General features: G+C 27.6%; 1 long non-coding RNA gene across 1 annotated transcript in view; it reads right to left on the bottom strand.

Moving 5' to 3' along the window:
• Positions 1-891: 891 nt before the first annotated feature.
• LOC136083992 (uncharacterized) overlaps positions 892-12194 on the bottom strand; it is a 30223-nt gene continuing 18920 nt past the window's right edge. Inside the window, exons 2-3 of the long non-coding RNA XR_010640270.1 lie at positions 7263-8350; positions 892-1156 (exon numbers count right to left, since the gene is read on the bottom strand). This is a non-coding gene — a long non-coding RNA (uncharacterized LOC136083992). The remainder of the gene's footprint in view (positions 1157-7262; positions 8351-12194) is intronic.

Below are 12194 nucleotides of genomic sequence, written 5' to 3'. Positions count from 1 at the left end.
GTACTATATCGTTCTTACTATTTGTCTTTATTTTTTGTCATAGATTTTTGAATTTTTGCTGCCTTTGTTTTTTTCTTGATGGTAGATATGGAAAATATGGATCGTAGATATGAAATAATTGGAAGCCGTAGTTACTTTGACTAGAGCTTAAAAGGTCTTTAAATTCGTTTTAATCTTTATTGTTGTATTCTTTATGAATTGTTATCTTGTCATAAATATGCAATTTTAAAACACTGTTCTCGATAGCTTAACATCATTTTTAAAATTTTAGGCTTTAGTTTTAAATTAGCTGTACGCAAATTTTCTTTTTCGGGGGTTTTTGTTAATACTTTTTTTTAAAAAAATCTGATAGTAAGACACACCCTATTTGTTATTTGGTTGTTGTTTGGAGTTTTTGCTTTGTTATACCTTCACGAAATCCGTTAAAAAAGTCTCGAAAAGGGATAGAAAATGGAAAGGAAAAAAATGGAAACTCTGCAAGGGATAAGGTAAATTTAAAAAACTTTTTTCTTTGTTAAAATCACGAAGCGGTTGTTATACAGATATAATTAGGGCCTATTATGCTATTATGAGCGATAACTGCACGTTTGCGCACCTGATTTTGATATATGAATTTATATAATACAGCAGCAACATCTTAAAGACATTAACGAGAAAACTTGGGCTGGTTAACTTCCGAAAGTCTTACTGATTTATTAGCAGATACTGGTTACTTGTTTCAGATTTATTAGCAGATACTGGTTAAAGTTTTTATAAAAATTTAAAAAAAAAAAAATTAGAAAACTGTTTAATACTAAGACTTTTGCGTGCATGGGGAAGCATAGGGGAGTTTTTAGGATAAATTATTTAGGGTTAGGGAAGGGTTTTTTAAGGAAATTTATGTCCCACAAGTAAAACATTATTAGGAATCAATATATTTTGTTTGCATATTTTGGTGGTACGTAAACACTGAGCCGTAGTGAATATGAAGGTCAGCTAATAGCGTTCGACTTTCCTCGTCGTCGTAACAATCTCGGAAGATGTCGAGCATCTCGGTGCGATATATCGCTTTATCGTCTTCTGTAAGCTCTGAACGGTGGCACGTCTTGGGGTTGTTACACGGTTGGGGCGTCCACACTGGCGTTTCGTAATAAAGAAGGAACGGGACAAAGTGATGCTAAACAAAAAAGTAGAAAACCATGATACTGACACCGTAAGACAGGGGAATCGGGAAACGGGAAGTGGTCTCGGGATTTTGCGCTATGTTGGTTTAAGGCCACCCTTTGCAGTGGTGATAAGAATTATCATGTCAATGAATAATGTATTAAGTATGATCATAAATTAGCCACAAACTTATTCCAGTAGGCAAAAGTACAATAAATTACATAATCCTTGGGTGCAAAAATTAAATTTGTTTCCCCTGGATCCCACTCTAGGTTGGCTCTTTATTATTTTCCACTATCAAGTAAAATAAATATAGAATCATACAGCATTTAGTTTTCACAGATGCCTCATTAAACTTTCGAAAACCGTTGTCAATGGTTACATCTCCTTCCAATGGCATTGGAATTAGATGTAAAGCATAAAAGAACTTTATTCTGGTCACAAAAAACGTTTGTGATTCTAGTGCAGCCTGGGTATTTACAATGACCCTTTTTATCTACGAAAGAAGGAAAATGACCAATATTACTTTTTCTAGTGGATGGTCAGGTAAATTTGCAGCAGGATCCTTCTCTTTTTTGCTCTAGGAAGATGGTCAACAGAAACATCCTCGCCTATGGGATACCTTATTAGACTAGACTAAGCTTTTGGCCATTATTAATTTAACGGGGGATGCGGAAGTTATCGGACAAATCCTATTTTCATTATTTGAGCATAATAATAAGTTTTTGTGGTTTTATGCGTAGGCATAAACGTTCTATAAAATATAAATTTTATTATTTGAAACACAATTATTTAAAATGAGGTTAAATACAGCTGAACGAGAATCTTTTCGAAAGCGACTAAAAATGTTTTTTGTAAATAAACCTAATATAAAAAATAAAAAAAATCGTAAATCATTTCGAAAAGGAAGGATTTGCTCAAAGTACAATATATGATAACCTAAAAAGACTTGAAAATGTTCAATCGTTTTCTGATAGAAAGCACCCTGGTCGTCCGACATCCTGGACTAGAGAAAAGAAAGCCGAATTAACGAGTCTTGTCAACAATTGAAAAGGGTTCAGTCAGAGAAAAATTGGTATTAAATTCGGTGTAAATCAATCGACAATTGGTCGTCAGGTAAAAAAAATGAATATTGAATATATAAAACGTGAAAAGACTCCAAAATACACTATAGAACAACAAATAAAGGCAAAGAAAAGAAGCAGGAAACTAGTTAACTAACTTTATAACACAAAATCGCTTCTAGTCATCGATGACGAAAAATACTTTTGTTTTGCAGGGGACAACATGCTTGGAAATTCTGGATACTACACAAACAACAAAAAGACATGCCCAGAAAGTGTTCGTTTTATAGGAAAAGAGAAAATTTCCAAAAAAATTAATAATGTAGATAGCCATATCTGACCGTGGTATGTCCGAGCCATTGTTTTGCACTTCCGAGGCTGTAGCGATCAATTCATCAATCTATATTAATGAATGTTTAGAAAAACGACTTCTTCCATTTATTCACAAGTATCATGGAGACTTTAACTATTTATTTTGGCCAGATTTAGCAAGTTCTCATTATTCTAAAGATTCTCTAAATTGAATGGACCAATATGTCTATTACGTTGATAAAGAATCCAATCCCCTAAATGTGCCTCAAGCACGACCAATTGAAAATTTTCGGGGACATTTGGCACAGAAGGTTTACGAAGGAGATTGGCAAGCTTCAACAGAGCAAGTTTTGATTGATCGCATTAAACTAAAACTGCAAGAAATTGATTTAAACTTTTTACAGTCGCATATGAAAGGCGTCAGAGCAAAATTGAGATCAAATGCAGAAGGTGGTGTTTTTTCATATAAAAAATAATATATATTTATTTTATTAAAAGATAAATGCTTTATATAAAAAAATATAATAGTAGTTTGTTTTTTTATTTATAAATAAGTTATTGACGTTTTTATTTTGTCCGATAACTTCCGCATCACCGGTTAAATATGCGTAGTGGAAGAATATCTTTCTTAGAAGCTGGTGCCATTTTCAACAATAGAGTATCCATTCTTGCACTACAAGCAAGTAAAGAAAATACCGAATGAGTTTGTGATACTGCGGTACCACTTTTTGGATCGAATATGGATCTTGTACAGACTCCGCATGCCATCAAAGAGATCTACTCCACCCATATATTTCTTGTGCATAGTAACAACAGAGGGTTGTTTGACTGGAACAAATCTCTGGGATTTTCTATCCCAGCAATTATGTTGGCAATGGTTATTGGATTCACTCTCTCATTGTTAGCAATGCAACACCCCTGTTATTGAACCATTTGGCAACACGAAGTTCAACATAATAAACTGTAGTAACCCTGATGGCAGCTGAACCTCTGCCTTCTTTTTTTAATTCACCATAAGTGGGCATGTGGACATTTAGGAATCTGTTTATACACATTGTGCATGCTATGCCTTGATCGTAAAGCATTTTCACCAGTTCCCATCCAGTGCACCAATTGTCAAAGAATAGCTCGTGCCATTTATGCTTTGGTACATTTGGTACTTGCCTTGGTACTAACAAGTGCATCACAATATATCAAGATGCTTCCAAATCAGACTGTCTTTTACAAATATCAATGGAAACTGAATGTATCTTAAAATTATGAACAAGTCCATCAACACTACCCAAGATATAAAACTTATAACTCCACTTTTTATGTTTTTGAGGATTTTATTGTTTCAAAGAGGATCTTCTTTTGAAAGGAACAACTTGTTCATCAATACACATAATTTCTTCATGTTTCAGGCTAATAAAAGATTCCTTCAGCATGCTGACGATCGGACGAACTTTGTAAAACTTATCAGTACAGTTGTCTGGACACTGAATATCGTCATTGCATCGAAGAAACAACTTTATTTTTTCAAATCGGTTTAATATCATCACTGAGTCAACTTTTTTAAAATACAACTCATTGCTCGAGTCCATACATGTGGAAGGGAGCTTTGCAATACTCATTAAATACAAAATGCCAATAAATTACTTTAGTTCATTTTTGTCCAAATGTAAATTCTTCTCTATATTTTTTTGTAAGGCATATTTATTAGGCTCATCAACAATATTTTGAAGAAATCAGTTAGAAATCTTGGAATATATGATATCGGCTCATCTGAGATTATATTACCGTGACCTTCTTAATTGTTACTGTTTTGAAATGGAAGATTTATTTGCTCAGCATCATCAGCTTTTTTTATCTTCCTAATAAGATTTCGTTTTTTTTCTGCGTACTGGTGGTGGTGGTTGCAGTACCGGATGAGTTTTATCTAATGGGAACTGTGGTGCTTATTGTTGTTTATTATAATCAGAAACATCACTATCCGATTCTGAATTAGCATATTCTGATTCTGACTCGGATCTAATAAAGTCTTCATCAGATTTACACGATAGATCCCTGACATCAGACGACTGAGGTAGATCTGCAGAGATAACAGTTTCTCTAAATGGAATTTTTAACTTCTTTGAAAATCCACAAGAAGATTTATCTATAACATTAAATCAGCAATGTAAAAATATTCTCATCTTTTCATAAAGGAGATTGTATGTAATGATAAAATTATTTTAACAGTGCTGCAAAGGTTTAGAAGCAAAACAAATATTCTTCCCAAGTATATAACTATATATGCTATATATTCTATATATGCTATATATGCTATATATTCTATATATGCTATATATATATATGCTATATATATATATATATATGCTATATATATATATATATATATATATATATATATATATATATATATATATATATATATATATATATATATATATATATATATATATATGTATATATATATTATTTAAATAAGAAAATAGTATGTATGTATGTATGTATTTAAATAAGAAAATAATATGAAAATATGAAAATAATATTTGTTTATATAAATTATTCAAATAAAACACTTATTAACAATAAGCAATGGCAATAAAAAAAAGTCAGGGTCAAACTTTTAACAAAGTTACCATTAATCTTGAAATGTCTTAGTTTTCATAGAACCCATTCTATGTTGCATGTTCCAAATCTTTGGATAATTTGTTTTTTAAGTTTGATAAACATTTGTAATTGTTCTTAATTTCAGGGATAATCTTTTACGGGATATTTCCGAAATCCTAGGTAAGTTGTTATTATTTTATTATTTTTTTCTCATTAAATAATTAAAACATTAAAGTTATCATTCATCAATTGCTCTACGCTCTGCTTTACTTAGGGTGAATCATTATTTGTACAAATATTTTTTTCTTACTTGTATGCGTATATTTATTATTATAGGGATTCCTAAATACTGAGACAAATTATTTCTTATTTGTTAATTTTGTGCTTTGTGTTAATAGATGTCTTGGTTTACTTTTACGTTGTTGTCTTTAGTTTAAAATGATTATTGGGTAGTTTTATTACCGAAACTGGCTATATAAAATCAATCATTAAAAGCTTAGAGTTCAGTTTTCAAATAAAAACAAACCTTTATATTTTGATCATTCATTTTTAGCTTTGCTTTTTAAAAAGAGTTGTTAATACAAACTGGCATTAATACAAATATAAATCTTGAAACTTTCACAGAAGAAAAACCACCTTGCAAAGTAAGTTTCTTATTTGTTATCTGTTTAGTCACATTTTTGAGTTTTCATATAAATACATAGAGTACATAACAAAGTTCCTACATAGCAGAATTTAAGAAATGTACTGAATGTTGATTGTATTTAAAAAGCTAAAACGAAGTTTAATAGTTTTTACACAATACTGAAGTAAATAAGTACAACTCTTACGTAAATTAATTGTTTACCAAATAATAAAACATGATAAAAAAATAAAATTGTTAAACTGAACTTTAAAGCAATAAAATTGTTAAACTGAACTTTTTTGCCGTTTACTAAAATAATTTAAAGTATAGAGACCAAATTAAGAACAAGTTTAGAAATAGTCGGGTGTGGAACAGACTTACCACGACCCATGGTTATGGTAATGGACTGTCATGACAGCGAAATCAATCATATAAGTCGTGTGTGTTTTTTTTAATGAAAATGCTTTCTCCCAAATAGTTATACTTTTTGGTATTTTTTTTATTTAAACAACCAAATCGTAAGCAAGATATTATTGGATCTTTTTTTTTTTGCTGTTGCAAATTCGAAATCTTAATAAAGTTCTTTACAAAAATAAAGTTACCTCATTAATAAATTAAAAAATATAGTAAAAAAAAACAAACTTCACAAAAACTTTATGTGGTCATTTTCAACTTTTTCAACCAAATATGAAGTTTCCTTATCACTAAACATGTTATTTACGGAGTATATAAAAGTTTACATTAAATTATTTTTTCATTTATAACTATGCATATTTTAGTCGTTTTCCTTGTTCCCAAAACAACGTGCACCACTCAAATATCAGTAAAAAATTTTCTTTATGCAGATTTAAATATGATTAAGTTCTTCACTCAAATTTACAGCCTTGTTTTTTGATTTTTTTTTTTACTCTTATAAAACCAATATTGAGTAGGGTAGAGCGGGGCTAGTTAAGCAAGTTGGGAAGTTAAAATATCTCAAAAACTATGCATCACATGACAAAACATCTAATAGATGAAAATTGGGGAATTAAAATGTTAACACAGTGCGCAACAAAAGATTGCTGAAAAGCTATTGAGTAAGATATATGGGCACTTTTTCTGTTTTGGACCAAAAAAGTAAAAAAAAATTTATGCCATATTTCTCTTGCATGCTTATAAACTTTTGTATCTGCTATCACTTAATTGTTGATAATTTACCAATTCATCAGACTTTATTTATAATTACTTTAATTAAAATTAATGCGTCACCTTGTCTAGAGGGGTAAGTTGAGCAGCTTTGAGAAAAATAAATTAAACTGAACTATCGAACAGAAATTTGCAAATCACAACTTTGATTAGAAATAGTAGTACATTTTATGCATATATTTTTAAAATTAGTCATGTTTAGATTGGGCTTCAAAGTTGATGATAGTTGTATAAAATTATAGTTTATAAGACTTTCCTAATATTAAAGTTTTTCACTTTTTTTCTTACGTCATTAAAGTGTATAAAATAAAAAGTTAATAATCTATACACACGCTTACTGTTAGTGAAAGTTTTATTGATGGTTCACCCAAGTTTCGTACCACACATATTCATTTGTTTGATTATTTTTCAACTTGCTACACACTGTTGCATAACTTACCCCGCTGGTGCAGGTTGAACAGCTCTGCAAAATTTAGGCAATATGTTTAAAAAGAAATTAAAAACAATACTGTATTCTTAACAAATTTTTAACAGGTTAAATTATCTTTCAAATATTGGAAAAACTATGTAAGTCCAATACAATGTTCATGAGATCTGCAAGATTTAGTAAAACTTGCTCAACCAGCCCCCCTCTACCCTGCCTAAAACGTTTTTTGAAATTGGAACTTTACACAATTAATTTGATTTCCCAAGAATACTTTTTTTTAAATAACTTCAAAAATTATAACTATATATCTTTTTCATATGAAGAAAAATTGTTTTTTCAATCTTTTCTAATTATTTTATTTTAATGCATGTTCAATCTTTTTTTTAAATTTTTTTATATATCAAATATTATAAGTTTTACTTTTCAACTTTGAGCAAAACACATTCACGGCTGGAAGCAATAAGTAAGTAATTGATTATTACATATATTTATTGTCAATTTTTGGTTTTTATATTTTATCTACTTTAAAATATGTTTTTATTTAAATCTTACCATTTTAATTGCAAGAAAGGCCTTTGTTATTTCCAAATTTTTCTCATGTGACATAATTTTATCTTTTTGTCCATTCACTTTTGAAATAAGTTCATTTTTAAGTCCATCCACTGTTGATGTAATTTTATTTTCAAGTGCAATCATTTCAGACGCATTATTGTTTTCAAATAATTCCACTTTCGAGGTAATTTTATTTTCAAGTGCAACTGCTTTCGACACAATTTTGGTTTCAAGTGATTCTAATTTTGACATAATTTTATTTTTAAGTGCATCCACTCTTAACGTAATTTTATTTTCAAGTGCATTCACTTTTGACGCAATTTTATTTTCAAGTTTATCCACTGTTAATGAAATTTTGTTTTCAAGTGCGTCCAATTTTGATATTGCCATTGAAAGATGGTTTTGCATTGAAGAATTGGCGTGCGTTTTATGTTCTTTTCTCATTCCCTTTTTAATAATAGCAAATATCCTAATTATTTTAATACAAATTAAGATAAGAAATTATCTATATTACACATATCAAAAAACAAAATCAACAGTTCATTAACTGATTCAAAAGTTGTAGAGAAAAAAAGGGGAGGAAAAATAAATAATAACGCGGCATCCGTGATTTACTGTTGTTTTCTACCACCCTTTCTTGCCATTGAAAGTAGCTAATTAACAATCATGAGCCAGAAAATAAAAAGTCCTTACTATAATGAAGCAAATAATCACAAATTTACACACTAAAAAAAGAATTAAAAGTTTCTGACTCAGGGTAGAATATTTAATTTATGCTTAGTAAGGTTGTTTTTTTTTTAATTTATAATTTTATTTCAAGTAGATATTAACATGAAGGAAATTAGTTTTAGTTAACACTAAAACTAATTTAAATCAACACATTTAACTATAGTTAAATGTGTTGATTTAAATAAATAGTTATTAAAAATATTAATCAATAAAGAGTTGTAAGAGGTGATGTTTTTTACTAAAGTGATATGTTTGTTAGAGTGACCTGATTTATCTGAAAAGAAAGGTTTTGTTAAATTCCAGAGAGATGTATCTGAAAGGTATAGTTTTCACCCTTTTAAGGTAGAAAATTGTATTAAAAAATGATTTTATTAAAATACATTATTATGTATTTTTAGAAAAGTTGATAATAAAGGTCTGAAAACACCTAGACCTAAAGCAGTAACAGTTTGACACTAAACACTGTCGTGTAGCCCTATGCTACAAGTACATCACTTGGCTGGCAAGGTTGACACATTTTGCTCTACACGTTTACGAAGTCACAGTACTTTGAAAACATGGAAACAACATAATATAAAATTATGTACCAACTATAAACACAAAAATGTGTTTAAATATGTTTATAGTTAAATATGTACCTTATATATATACATATTTGAACACATTTATAAAAAATGTGTGTGTATATATATATATATATATATATATATATATATATATATATATATATATATATATATATATATATATATATATATATATATATATATATATATATATATATATATATATATATATATATATATATATATATATATATATATTTATATTTATATATAAATATATATATATATATACATTATATATATATATATATATATATATATATATATGTATATATACACACACCCATATATTTATATATATGTGTGTGTATATATATATATGTATAAATATATATATATATATATATAAATATATATATATATATATATAAACATATATATATATATATATATATATATATATATATATATATATATATATATATATTTACCACACACACACACACGCACACATATATATATACATATATATATATATATATACATATATATACATATATATATATATACATATATATATATATACATATATATATATATATATATATATATATATATATATATATATATATATATATATATATATATATATATATATATCGCTTAAGAGATCTTTCTCCAATGACCGTGAGCATTTGGAGAACGCGCTCTTTCAAAGCCTAGTAACTAATGAAACGACGTTAAACATTAAATGTTTCTGTAGCAATTATATTATATACAAATATATATATATATTTATATATATCCTTGGAGTCGAGGCAGCTTCATAGTTTAGGTGTTAAATGGGAGGGGGGTGGGAATTTACAAACCCGCGTTAATAACCTATTTTATATTGTACATAACGCATTTATAATTTTTCTTATGTGTTTTGTTCAATGTTTTCTCCCAACACATGAACTTTGACACTGTCTGCGACTCCAAGGATATAAATGTATATATATATATATATATATATATATATATCTATATATATATATATATATATATATATATATATATATATATATATATATATATATATATATATATATATATATATATAATATAATTGCTACAGAAACATTTAATGTTTAACGTCGTTTCATTAGTTACTAGGCTTTGAAAGAGCGCGTTCTTCAAATGCACACGGTCATTGGAGAAAGATCTCTTAAGCGAGTTAAAACTTTTTACCGTTTAGAATTTAATTATTATTTATTAGTTTAGAAATATTACATAAAGAATCATATTAAGATAAATAATTATCATTAAGATCATATCATAAATAAAGTAAGAAAGGGTCACTCCTTTTAATTTTTAAAATCATTTACATTTTGTTTGATTTAGTTTTTCTTTTAGCTTTGTTTTTTTTTTTTAAACAGTATTGTTGTTATTGAGCTTATATTTTATTTTTTAGAAGGAAAAAAGGGGCATGGATGAGGCCTTAATATTTTTTATGCAACAAAAAAGTTATACTAATGGTATTTCCATAAAATTGGTTTTTACAACTAAAAAAATGAAGGTAAAAAGTATTGTTTGTATATGTTTATTTTGTTTACTTTGATTCTTTTAAAATTTTCTCGCGTCATTTTTAAAATTTTTGTTTGCACATGTTTATTGTTTGCTTTTTTGATAAGTATGTGTATGTGGTAATAAGTGCTTTATAGTTGTTTCATCAATGTTTTTTTATAATAATGTAAAGTGTTTTTTTATTGTTTGTGTATGTTAATATGTGTTATATAACTGTTTTATAAATGTGTTCAAATATGTATATAAGGTTTATATTTAACTATAAACATATTTAAACACATTTTTGTGTTTATAGTTGGTACATAATTTTATTTTATATTGTTTCCATGTTTTCAAAGTGCTGTGACTTCGTAAACGTGTAGAGCAAAATGTGTCAACCTTGCCAGCCAAGTGATGTACTTATAACATAGGGTTACACGACAGTGTTTAGTGTCAAACTGTTACTGCTTTAGGTCTAGGTGCTCTCAAGCATTTATTATTAACTATTCTAAAAATACATAATAATGTATTTTAATAACATTTTGTCTAATGTTGTTAATTATGTTCTGTTATATATGAATGTTATGTTTCTGAAGTTATGTTATATGCATATTATAATAACTTATGGTGCGTGCTATTGTTGTGTGTTGTTGCTGTGGAGTTGTTTTCTTGTTATCTTTTGAGTTGATAGACATTTGGCTTACCTTCATTTGGTGTCTATTGATAAAAATGATAAATAGGTAATTTTATTATTAAAAATCACTGCCTTAAATCACTGCCTTAAAATCATTTACTAAAAGCCAAAACAAATTATTTTGCCATATATGCAATTTATTTTATCTCAATTTAATTTTTTGTCTTTAGCACTGTTTATTATATGATTTTGCTATAAATATTTTGAAATCATGATGTACCAGCATAATTTATTTTCTAAAAGCTGACATGATTTAATTCTATTTAACAACTACTACTCTGGTAAATCACAACAGTTTTTCTCTATAAGGTATATTGACTTTCATTTTCTGTATGTAATGTTTTTCTAATTTATTTACTTATTCATTACATTTTTTATTTTAGATTTATCAGATGATGTATTTATGTTGTACATAATACATCATCTGATAAATCTAAAGCTAAATTAATTTTTTTTCATACATCTCCTAGCTGATATATATATTTTTTTAAAGTCATAAGAGTATTTTATTGTATATGTAATCTTAGGCCAAATCAAGATGTTCCGCTGACATATTGTCAACTATACATCTATGAACCACTTTCGACAGTAAATTTTAGAATGCAACAATGTGGTAATGATCTTTGAATAAATGGTTTAATGTTTCGATTGCAAAATTTTATTAGTGAAGAAAACCTCCTGCATTTAAAACCATAGCTGAAATGTAAGAGGATTTCTCCTGCATTTAAAACCATAGCTGAAGTGTAAGAGGAAGAAA

This window comes from Hydra vulgaris, chromosome 08 (assembly GCF_038396675.1).
Source record: "Hydra vulgaris chromosome 08, alternate assembly HydraT2T_AEP".
Lineage (NCBI taxonomy): Eukaryota > Metazoa > Cnidaria > Hydrozoa > Anthoathecata > Hydridae > Hydra > Hydra vulgaris.
This window is presented reverse-complemented; position numbering and strand designations above follow the sequence as displayed.